Below are 12,650 nucleotides of genomic sequence, written 5' to 3'. Positions count from 1 at the left end.
ATCATATCACTTATATTGATTGCATGTGATGTTTATCTTTTATGCATCTTATTTTGCTTTGATTGACGGTAGCATTATAAGATGATCTCTCACTAAATTTCAAGGTATAAGTGTTCTCCCTGAGTATGCACCATTGCGAAAGTTCATCGTGCCGAGACAGCACGTGATGATCGGGTGTGATAAGCTCCATGTTCAAATACAACGGGTGTAAGACAGTTTTGCACATGCAGAATACTCAGGTTAAACTTGACGAGCCTAGCATATGCAGATATGGCCTCGGAACACTGAGACCGAAAGGTCGAGCGTGAATCATATAGTAGATATCATCAACATAGTGATGTTCACCATTGAAAACTACTCCATCTCACGTGATGATCGAACATGGTTTAGTTGATTTGGATCACGTGATCACTTAGATGATTAGATGGATGTCTATCTAAGTGGGAGTTCTTAAGTAATATGATTAATTGAACTTTAATTTATCATGAACTTAGTACCTGATAGTATTTTTGCTTGTCTATGTTATTGTAGATAGATGGCCCGTGTTGTTGTTCCGTTGAATTTTAATGCGTTCCTTGAGAAAGCTAAGTTGAAAGATGATGGTAGAAATTACACGGACTGGGTCCATAACTTGAGGATTATCCTCATTGCTGCACAAAAGAATTATGTCCTGGAAGCACCTCTGGGTGCCAGGCCTGCTGCAGATGCAACTAACAACGTTAAGAACGTATGTCAGAGCAAAGCTGATGACTACTCGATACTTCAGTGTGCCATGCTTTACGGCTTTGAACCGAGACTTCAACGATGTTTTGAATGTCATGGAGCATATGAGATGTTCCAGGAGTTGAAGTTAATATTTCAAGCAAATGCCCGGATTGAGAGATATGAAGTCTCCAATAAGTTCTATAGCTGCAAGATGGACGAGAATAGTTTTGTCAGTGAATATATACTCAAAATGTTTGGGTATAATAATCACTTAATTCAACTGGGAGTTAATCTTCCCGATGATAGTGTCATTGACAGAATTCTTCAATCACTACCACCAAGCTACAAGAGCTTCGTGATGAACTATAATATGCAAGGGATGAACAAGACTATTCCCGAGCTCTTCGCAATGCTAAAAGCTGCGGAGGTAGAAATCAAGAAGGAGCATCAAGTGTTGATGGTCAACAAGACCACCAGTTTCAAGAAAAAGGGTAAAGGGAAGAAGAAGGGGAACTTCAAGAAGAACGGCAAGCAAGTTGCCGCTCAGGAGAAGAAACCCAAGTCTGGACCTAAGCCTGAGACTGAGTGCTTCTACTGCAAAGGGAATGGCCACTGGAAGCGGAACTGCCCCATGTATTTGGTGGATCAGAAGGGTGGCAAGGTGAACAAAGGTATATGTGATATACATGTTATTGATGTGTATGTTACTAATGCTCGCAGTAGCACCTAGGTATTTGATACTGGTTCTGTTGCTAATATTTGCAACTCGAAACAGGGACTACAGATTAAGTGAAGATTGGCTAAGGACGAGGTGACGATGCGCGTGGGAAATGGTTCCAAAGTCGATGTGATCGCGGTCGGCACGCTTCCTCTACATCTACCTTCAGGATTAGTTTTAGACCTGAATAATTGTTATTTGGTGCCAGCGTCGAGCATGAACATTATATCTAGATCTTGTTTGATGCAAAACGGTTGTTCATTTAAATCATAGAATAATGGTTGTTCTATTTATATGAGTAATATCTTTTATGGTCATGCACCCTTGAAGAGTGGTCTATTTATCTTGAATCTCGATAATAGTGATACACATATTCATAATGTTGAAGCCAAAAGATGAAGAGTTGATAATGATAGTGCAACTTATTTGTGGCACTGCCATTTAGGTCATATTGGTGTAAAGCGCATGAAGAAACTCCATACTGATGGACTTCTGGAATCACTTGAGTATGAATCACTTGGTACTTGCGAACCATGCCTTATGGGCAAGATGACTAAAACGCCATTCTCCGGAACAATGGAGCGAGCAACATATTTGTTGGAGATCATACATACTGATGTATGTGGTCTAATGAATGTTGAGGCTCGCGGCGGTATCATTATTTTCTCACCTTCACAGATAATTTGAGCAGATATGGGTATATCTACTTAATGAAACATAAATCTGAAACATTTGAAAAGTTCAAAGAATATCAGAGTGAAGTAGAAAATTATCGTAACAAGAAAATAAAGTTTCTTACAATCTGATCATGGTGGAAAATATTTGAGTTATGAGTTTGGTCTTCATTTGAAACAATGCGGAATAGTTTCGCAACTCACGCCACCCGGAACACCACAACGTAATGGTGTGTCCAAACGTCGTAATCGTACTTTACTAGATATGGTGCGATCTATGATGTCTCTTACTGATTTACCGCTATTGTTTTAGGGTTATGCTTTAGGGATGGCTGCATTCACATTAAATAGGGCACCATCGAAATCCGTTGAGACGACGCCTTATGAACTGTGGTTTGGAAAGAAACCAAAGTTGTCGTTTCTTAAAGTTTGAGGCTGCGATGCTGTCACGCCCAATATGCGACCCTATCCTCAAGGAACTCGAAGGTCCCACCAAGGATAGAAGCGCATATTGGAGACACTTTTGCAAGGTGGATATCATTACATCGTACCATTACATAATAGTTGGGGATACATACAAGAGGCATACGATGCCACATGAATACAACAACATCATACACGAGAGCAACATCCGACTACGAATGAAACACAAACATAAACTCAAACGACATCCACCCTGCTAGCCCAGGCTGCCGACCAAGAACCTATCCACTGAACGACAAAGCAGAAGAAGAACTCAAGACAATCAAGCATCACTCTCACATCATGATCATCGCATAGCCTGTACCTGCAACTGTTGTTGTAGTAATCTGTGAGCCACGAGGACTCAACAATCCCATTACCATGGGTATCAAGACTAGCAAAGCTTAATGGGTATGGAATGGATAAGTGGTGAGGTTGCAGCAGCGAGTAAGCATGATATGGTGGCTAACTTACAAATACAAGAATAAGATGAGAAGCTACGCAAACGGTCGCAAACTAGTAATGATCAAGAAGTGATCCTAAACTACTTACGTTCAAACATAACACCATCGTGTTCTCTTCTCGGCCCACTCGAAAAGAGACCATCACGGTTACGCATGCGGTTGGGTATTTTAATTCGAGTCTGGTGTCAAGTTCTCTACAACCGGATATTAGCAAATTTCCATCTGCCACATAACCGCGGGCAGAGCTCTCGAAAGTTTAAACCCTGCAGGGGTGTCCCAACTTAGCCCATTATAAGCTCACGATCTGCGGAGACAATCCTCCATCGCGGGACATCCGATCAGACTCGGGACCCCGGTGCACAAGACATTTCGACAATGGTAAAACAAGTCAAGCAAGGCCTCCCGACGTGCCGACACCCTGATAGTAGACGCGTTTATCTCGTCTCAGGCCACGATCGGATTGTCCAAACTTCTGGTAGGCTAATCTAGAGTTGCCCCTGGCGGTCACCGGCGGTTGACAGGTTTGGACCAACACTCATGAGGAGCACTGGCCCGGGGGTTGATTAAGAGTCCTGTGGTGCTAGCCGGTCCCTATGCAAGTATTTTAGCTGTTATTAGGCAAATGTTAAAACCAATGTTGGGCCTTGCTGGAAGAGTTTTATTCAAAGCAAACTGTCAAGAGGGTCCCATACCCCTCACCGTGTTAGGGACACAAAATCAAGGAACATAACACCGGTATGACGGAAACTAGGGCGGCAAGAGTGGAACAAAACACCAGGCATAAGGCCGAGCCTTCCATCCTTTACCAAGTATATAGATGCATTAATTAAATCAGAGATATTGTGATATCCCAACATAATCCTGTTCCAACATGGAGCAATCTTCAACTTCACCTACAACTAACAACGCTATAAGAGGGGCTGAGAAAAGCGGTAACATAGCAAGACAACGGTTTGCTAGGAAGGTGAAAAAGGTTAGAGGCTGGCATGACAATTTGGGAGGCTTGATAAACAAGTGGTAGGAAGCGCGACATAGTGATAGCATCGAAACAACTAGCATAGCAATGATAGTGGTGAGATCCAGGGTAACGGTCATCTTGCTTGAAATCCCGCTAGGAAGAAGAACGAGTCCATGAATAAGACGAACGGGCAAGACGAACCAAGCGTAGACGAACGAATCCTCATGATCGCAATGAAACAGGGACTACCGAGGAGAAGCACAACCGGAAAGAAGCAAACAACATGGTAAACACACAACACATAAACATGACATGATGCTCAACCAAGTATGATGCATTACAAGGCTATCTGATGCTACTCATGGCAAGAGATGATGCAAACAAGAACAACACATCAAAGCAAGTTTAAATGAGACCGGAAACAACATATAACAAATCCGGTAAGTCCTCATATGCAAATTTTGAGTTTGGTACTGTTGTGCCCTAAACAATATTTTAGAGTTGTTAAACAGCAAAAGTAAGTGCATCAAGTTAATTTATGCATTTTCTACCCCAAATACATATAAAGTTTATTAAATTCGGAGCTACGGTTATTAAGTTATGAAATAAACCATTTTAGCATGTCATTAATCCAAAATAATGCGAACAACAAGTTTAAGCATTTTTAACATGGATGAAAGTTGCAGATTATGAAAGTACAAGAAAATCCGAGCATGATGCATATATGACATGTTTCATTTGGATGCATGGATATTTAGTTATTAACAATTCAAAACAGGGGCACTTTCTGTAAATAAGAATGCATTGGAAAATGCTAAAATACACAGACTGGGAAAAATATGCACGGGCCAGAAGGACTAGAGTGCAGCAGCCCAGAGGTGGAATCGGGCCCAAGTGGCTGTGGGTGGGTGTGCTCGATGTAAAACAGAGAACCAAGGGAGAAAAAGAAAGAAATCAGTGAAAAAAACAAATGAGGCCGGAAACAACATATAACAAATCCGGTAAGTCCTCATATGCAAATTTTGAGTTTGGTACTGTTCTACCCTAAACAATATTTTAGAGTTGTTAAACAGCAAAAGTAAGTGCATCAAGTTAATTTATGCATTTTTCTACCCCAAATACATATAAAGTTTATTAAAAAAATTCGGAGCTACGGTTATTAAGTTATGAAATAAACCATTTTAGCATGTCATTAATGCAAAATAATGCGAACAAAAAGTTTAAGCATTTTTAACATGGATGAAAGTTGCAGATTATGAAAGTACAGGAAAATCCGAGCATGATGCATATATGACATGTTTCATTTGGATGCATGGATATTTAGTTATTAACAATTCAAAACAGGGGCACTTTTTGTAAATAAGAATGCATTGGAAAATGCTAAAATACACAGACTGGGAAAAAAATATGCACGGGCCAGAAGCACTAGAGTGCAGTGGCCCAGAGGTGGAATCGGGCCCAAGTGGCTGTGGGTGGGTGTGCTCGATGTAAAACAGAGAAGCAAGGGAGAAAAAGAAAGAAATCAGTGAAAAAGAAAGAAATGAGGCCGGAAACAACATATAACAAATCTGGTAAGTCCTCATATGCAAATTTTGAGTTTGGTACTGTTCTGCCCTAAACAATATTTTAGAGTTGTTAAACAGCAAAAGTAAGTGCATCAAGTTAATTTATGCATTTTTCTACCCCAAATACATATAAAGTTTATTAAATTCGGAGCTACGGTTATTAAGTTATGAAATAAACCATTTTAGCATGTCATTAATGCAAAATAATGCGAATAACAAGTTTAAGCATTTTTAACATGGATGAAAGTTGCAGATTATGAAAGTATAAGAAAATCCGAGCATGATGCATATATGACATGTTTCATTTGGATGCATGGATATTTAGTTATTAACAATTCAAAACAGGGGCACTTTCTGTAAATAAGAATGCATTGGAAAATGCTAAAATACACAGAGTGGGAAAAAAATATGCACGGTCCAGAAGCACTAGAGTGCAGCGGCCCAGAGGTGGAATCGGGCCCAAGTGGCTGTAGGTGGGTGTGCTCGATGTAAAACAGAGAAGCATGGGATGAAAAGAAAGAAATCAGTGAAAAAGAAAGAAATGAGGCCGGAAACAACATATAACAAATCCGGTAAGTCCTCATATGCAAATATTGAGTTTGGTACTGTTCCACCCTAAACAATATTTTAGAGTTGTTAAACAGCAAAAGTAAGTGCATCAAGTTAATTTATGCATTTTTCTACCCCAAATACATATAAAGTTTATTAAATTCGGAGCTACGATTATTAAGTTATGAAATAAACCATTTTAGCATGTCATTAATGCAAATAATGCGAACAACAAGTTTAAGCATTTTTAACATGGATGAAAGTTGCAGATTATGAAAGTACAAGAAAATCCGAGCATGATGCATATATGACATGTTTCATTTGGATGCATGGATATTTAGTTATTAACAATTCAAAACAGGGGCACTTTCTGTAAATAAGAATGCATTGGAAAATGCTAAAAATACACAGACTGGGAAAAAAATATGCACGGGCCAGAAGCACTAGAGTGCAGCGGCCCAGAGGTGGAATCGGGCCCAAGTGGCGGTAGGTGGGTGTGCTTGATGTAAAACAGAGAAGCATGGGATGAAAAGAAATAAATAGGTGGAACCAGGGATCGAGAGAAGCATGGGATGAAAAGAAATATATAGGTGGAACCAGGGATCGAACTCAAGACCTCATGGATGGATAGTGGCTGCCCTAGCCACTGTGCTAGCTACGTGTTCGTGATATAAAATGGAGATCGGCCTGACATAATGCCATATACACATCGCGACCAGGACAAAAACTGAAGCGTGCGCACGGGGACTCGCCGGCGACGGGAGCCAGTAGCAACCCCTGCTGTGGTTGCAGAGGACCGGCGGGGGTGCGAAAACGTGCCAGGGTGCGTGAGGTCGAGCAAAGACGCGAGGGTGTGGGTGTTTGTGCGAGGCCAAGCCTGGCTGGCCACTAGTGCAGAACCGGGCAATAGCACCGGTTCGTAAGGCCCTTTAGTGCCGGTTCCATAACCGGCACTAAAGTGTGGGCACTAAAGGCCCCCCCTTTAGTACCGGTTCAGCACGAACCGGTGGTAAAGGGCAACCACGTGGCACGAGCCAGCTCCGGGGGGCCGGAGCCCTTTAGTACCGGTTGGTAATACCAACCGGTACTATAAGGTTTGGGGGGTTTTAGTTTTATGATTTCTTTTTCATTTAATTTTGTGTTTCCATTTTAATTCTTTTTCGTTTGCTGGTATTTTACGATACTACACATTGTACACGTTATGCATATATATATATATATATATTTAAATAGAATTTCTAGTAGAACCAATCATGCATATATATATATCATCAATGTCTCACAAACCACCATATTAATTAATTCACACATACACAAATGTATAGCTAGCTATATACAATTTCTCCTACATATGCATGTTGCCTTCGGAGCCAGTGGCATTAGCCTAATTGGTGCCTTCAGAGCACGATGGCAATTGGAAGTGGTTTTCATGGGGGCGGTAGCGGGTAATAGTATTCTCCCTTCAGATTTATGACCTGGTCGAGCAAAAATCCCGCTATTTCCTCTTGAAGTGCTTCTACGCGCTCCGTTTCTAGGAGCTTCTCCCGCACCTCTCTGAACTGTTAAGAAGGAGATCAATATGCATGTGTATTAGTTGTGTGACTAGATATCGATAATGGTGTAAAAATTGTGAATAGTGTTCTGACAAGCGTACCCATTCCTGTCTTTGAGATCTGCTCCTTTCGGACGCCATCATGCGAATGTTCTCGCAAACGCAGAATGCACACAGATCAGTCCCCTGCGCCTGCTTCAGGGCCTTTACGAGAATGGAATTTGATCAGATAATAATTAATCAAGCATGATAATTAAAGAGATGGCAGCTAGCTAGCTAGCTAGTACTACTTAATTACTTACCTTGGGTCGAAACCATTGAAGCTTTTTTTCCATTCGCCATCCGTGACGCTGATGAACCTTGCCCAAGCCCTGCCCGCCGACAAAGAAAATGAATAAAGGGGTTATTAAATAGTTCATATCATGAAATGACGAACTAAATAGGCCGAGATATATAGTTAATAATGATGGAAATTACCTGTTGACTATCCCAAACAAGATGTTATAGTCAGTTTTAACTTTGAGTAGCGAGTCCAGTATTTCAACTGTTCCGGCGTCAACTTTGATGATACACAAGACCTAGTGAAATCTGCATGCACACACGTTTGCATGTCTTAATTAAGCGGGCATATGTAAGCAAAAACATGTAGCTAGCTAGTAGGCAAAAACAGAGAATTTGTAGTACAAGACAGTGTGACTCACTGGAAGTTGTAAGGAAGTAGTATATCTTCATTGTATTTGAGGCGCTTCAAGAACTCTAGCATGTTGTCCTCTACGTCCTTTTGATGATGTGGATTTATCCACCATGTGTATTCATTAACGGTGTTTGGGTCAATGAACCCAATGCCATAGCGTCCACCTTCTCTCATTTCATACATCTTCATCCTGCATAATACCACAAAAAAGAATGTAGTGAGGATAATTACAGGTAATGATTGATCAAAAGGATCACTACAGCTAGCTTGAGACTTAAATTACAGAAAGAAATCACTTACAGACAATAGCAACAGACGATAGATTTGTCGAGTGCGTCTTGATTGTATAACTGAAACAGTTCAGAATACTCAACGGACAGAGCTTTCTCATGGAAGTAATGATCCTCCTTGACATTCACCATGAGGGACAATCGATCTGAAATCTTGGTAATGTTCATGCACCATTGATGCAATTCATACATTCTCGTTGGGAGGTTCTTGACCTTGTCTGGCTCGACCAAAGGTTGGTCCCGGACATATTTCCGTTTTATTTAATCCTCTCTAAGCACAGGCATGGGCTCGATCTCGAGGAGTTGTCCAACAGTGATTTTGAGAACTTCAGCCTGCATTATATGCTCCTTTGTTATTACCACATTTCCCACCTGAGGAACGTAAACTGTTTGCCCACAATAATATTGGGCGCACGTACTGTCACGTGTTGTTGGGGATCGATTGCGCCGCCTGTTCTCCCAGCTGGGGAATGGTTTTCTCGCATTTTTTGACAGCTGCTTCTTGTTTGCTCGATCCCGAGCTTGCCTCCTTACGTAGACGTGCTCGATTTAACTTCCTGATGTGGCGCTCATAGTCTGTGTCAACAGGCTTGGGAGCTGGTGGTTGATCCATACGAATGAAGTGGTCAATCGTTTCCTCAGGCACTTTCTCCCTTGGCGGCGGTGGCGGTTTCGGTGCAAAATGGGCTTCCACCTCGGCCTTCGATATGGCTGCGATTTCCTCTTCGGACCTGTCATAAGCCCTCTGCGGAAGAGGCGTGAGGCTTGGACCATACTTATATCGCTTGCCTCCGCCTGTACTTCCTGTACTACCTCGACTCATACCGCTACGCACCATAGCTGCGGGGTGTCTCTTCTGTGATTGCTGAGGCGGCGGAGACGGTTGACGGGGCTGAGTTGGACGAGGAGGAGTGGCCGCCTGAAGCTGTGCCGGACTTGGAAGAGGAGTGGCCTGAGGTTGTGCCGGACTTGGAGGAGGAGTGGACGTCTGACGCTGTGGCAGACTCTGAGGAGGAGGAGTGGCCTGACACTTTGCCGGACTTGGAGGAGGAGTGGCCTGACACTTTGCTGGACTTGGTGGACTTGCAGGAGCGGGAGACTGCTGACTCGGTGGCGGACTTCGACGAGGAGTCGGCTGACGCGGTGTCGGTGGCCTTCGAAAGATGATGCAATCCTTTTTCCATAGGATGATACGATGTTTGGCCTCTCCGAGAAAGCGCTCGTCGTCACCTCCAGGAATGTCAAGCTATAGCTCCGAATATGGTGGGTCCACCACCTCATCAACCAAGACACGAGCATAGCCCGCTGGAATCGGGTTGCAATGGAAGGTTGCCTCGGGGGGATTTGTAAAAGCAACGGCGTCCGCCACCTTGATGGATATGTTCGTTATTTTGACATGTAGCTCGCAGTTAGTGTTCTCTGTGATGTCATCCACGGGGTATCTACCACGCATTGCATCGTCCGGGGTGGCCGAACCCACGCTGCTTCTCGGCATGGATGGGTTGGTGCTATCCAATGCTGGATCATCCGCTAGCTGCTGCAGCTGCTGAGACCCCCTTTGCTGGGTATGTGAGTCGACCTGCTCCTGCTGCCGCTGGGATTTAACTGCCAATTTCGCTTGACTTGCTTCTAGGCCTTGAAGGCGTTCATAGTCCCGCTTCCTCTGCTCCTCCTCCATCTTCCTCTTCTTCTCCTCCGCAATCTTATTTCTCGCACGAGTTCTGTAGTCGGTGTTCCAGTCTGAAAACCCCTCATACCACGGAATAGCGCCCATGCCTCGTGTTCTTCCCGGGTATTCAGGATTTCCCAGGGCACGCGTAAGCTCGTCGTTCTCTCTGTTGGGCTGGAACACCCCCGATCGTGCCTCTTCTATTGCAACAAGTATCGCATCGTCGGCTCCCTTCAGACTTGCCTTCATCGAAACATTGCCTGTCTTCGGGTCCAACTCCCCCCCATGTGCATAGAACCAAGTCCTGCACCTGCATCCTTCATCTCTTTCTCAGACTTATCCCACTTAGGCATTGCCACCGCATAGCCACTTGGCCCCAGCTTATGGAACTTATCCTTTTTTCGGCATTCTTCTTGTTTATTCTCGACCGTTCCTTAGATAATTCCGAATCCTTGAATTTCACAAAATCGTCCCAATGAGCACGTTGGTTCTCTAGTGTTCCCTCGAATACTGGAGTCTTCCTTCCTCCCTTGACGTACTTGTCCCATTCACGATTCTTGTGGTTCTTGAATGCAACCGCCATCTTCCTAAGAGTAGCGTCCTTGACTTTCTGCACATCTGCTTCTGTGAAATGATCTGGTAGGGTGAAATGTTCCATGAGAGTATCCCAAAGCAGATCTTTTTGATTCTTGTCGACAAAAGTAACATCTGGACGTGGAGCAGCGTCCTCTTTGCCTTTTTGTCTTTTGTCTTTTGCTGGCTCTCTCCATTCTTAAAGGGAGATCGGGAGTTGGTCCTTCACAAGAACTCCGCACTGACGAACGAACTTGTCCGCAATCTTCTTAGGCGCTAATGGTTAGCCATTAGGTCTGACTGCCTCGATATTGTACTTTACGCCCTCCTTCAACTTTTTGTTCGGGCCTCGTTTCGTCCTTTTGCCTGAAGATTTGCTCGATCCGGATGGCTGAAAGAACAAAGATCGATTCGTTAGTATATCTTCAAGTCAATTAAAACATGTGATGATCACCAGATACCTGCTTATATAAATATATATACCTCGCCGGTCTTTGTCGTTGTTTCAGGATCAACATGTTCTTCGTCATCGTCATAATCGTAGTTCATGACTTCATCTATTTTGTCGTCGCGATCGAATATCATATCACCCTCTCCGGTGTTGTTTAGAAATTCAGAGCCGTCATAATCTTCTTCATTCTGATCATCATCTGGCCCGCGTATCATATCAAACATGGCCTGTTCTCCCTCTCTGTCGGTATTGTCTGCCATAGCTTTTATTTAACTAATCCAAAAGAAATATAAAACAATTTAGTATTCAAATTACATCGTCTCGAATAATAGATATAATCTCGAATACTTCGTCTAGAATAATAGATATAATCTCGAATACATCGTCTCGAATAATATATAATATTGAATAGTACATCACTGGCTAGCTAATTAAAGATCGAATACTACAGAAGAATCTAGGACACTCGCGGTTCCTACGGCGTGGGCGGTGGACACCCAAAGAGAAGGAACCCTCATAGGATCATAGCTGAAGTGAGATCCCCGAAGATACTGCCAGGTATTGGAGAACCTGCCGCCCTCTAATGCAACCATGTAGCGATGGACGTGCTCGTCCTCCTCCCTGACACAACGACGTACCACCTCCGGCGGGGCCGGGTCCCTCCGCACCGAAACTGGCCCACGCGAACGCCACCAAACGAGATCAGGGTCGACGACGGGACCCGGGGCCGGGTTCCTCATCAAGCGGCGCGCCCCTCCAGGCAGCACCTCCCAGTGCCAGCCCGGCGGAGCCTAGTCCCGGACATGGGCCAGATGGACGTCGTCGCGGACGGGTCAACGGCGAGGATGCGGGCCGGGCATCCTCGAGAACAAATACTAGCTATATGCCTGCAAAAAGTAACATTTTTTTAATGATTGGATTTTGAAAACTAAATTTCTAACATTTCTACTATTTCAAAAATCTATATACTATTTCATACTAATTAAGCATCTAACACTAAAAACAGAAAACACAACTTCTATACATCCATTAAAAAACTGAAAAACAACATTATATAAAAAAATTCCATACTAATTAAACACTAATTATATCCATCTAACATGCATTCATACATATATAATAGTGAAAAAATAATAATCTAAATAATCTAAACTAATGAAACATACAAAATATGTATATACTAATATATACATGCATTAATTCATACATATATATATATGTGTGTGTGTGTGTTCATCATGCTTGTGTGTGTGTGTATGGGCTTGGGGAGGGGCGGCGCCCATGGTGGCCGCCGGGGGCGAGGGAGAGGGGTTAGAGGGGGAGAGC

Source organism: Triticum dicoccoides, chromosome 6B (genome assembly GCF_002162155.2).
Source record: "Triticum dicoccoides isolate Atlit2015 ecotype Zavitan chromosome 6B, WEW_v2.0, whole genome shotgun sequence".
Lineage (NCBI taxonomy): Eukaryota > Viridiplantae > Streptophyta > Magnoliopsida > Poales > Poaceae > Triticum > Triticum dicoccoides.
Note: the sequence above shows the minus strand (reverse complement) of the source record.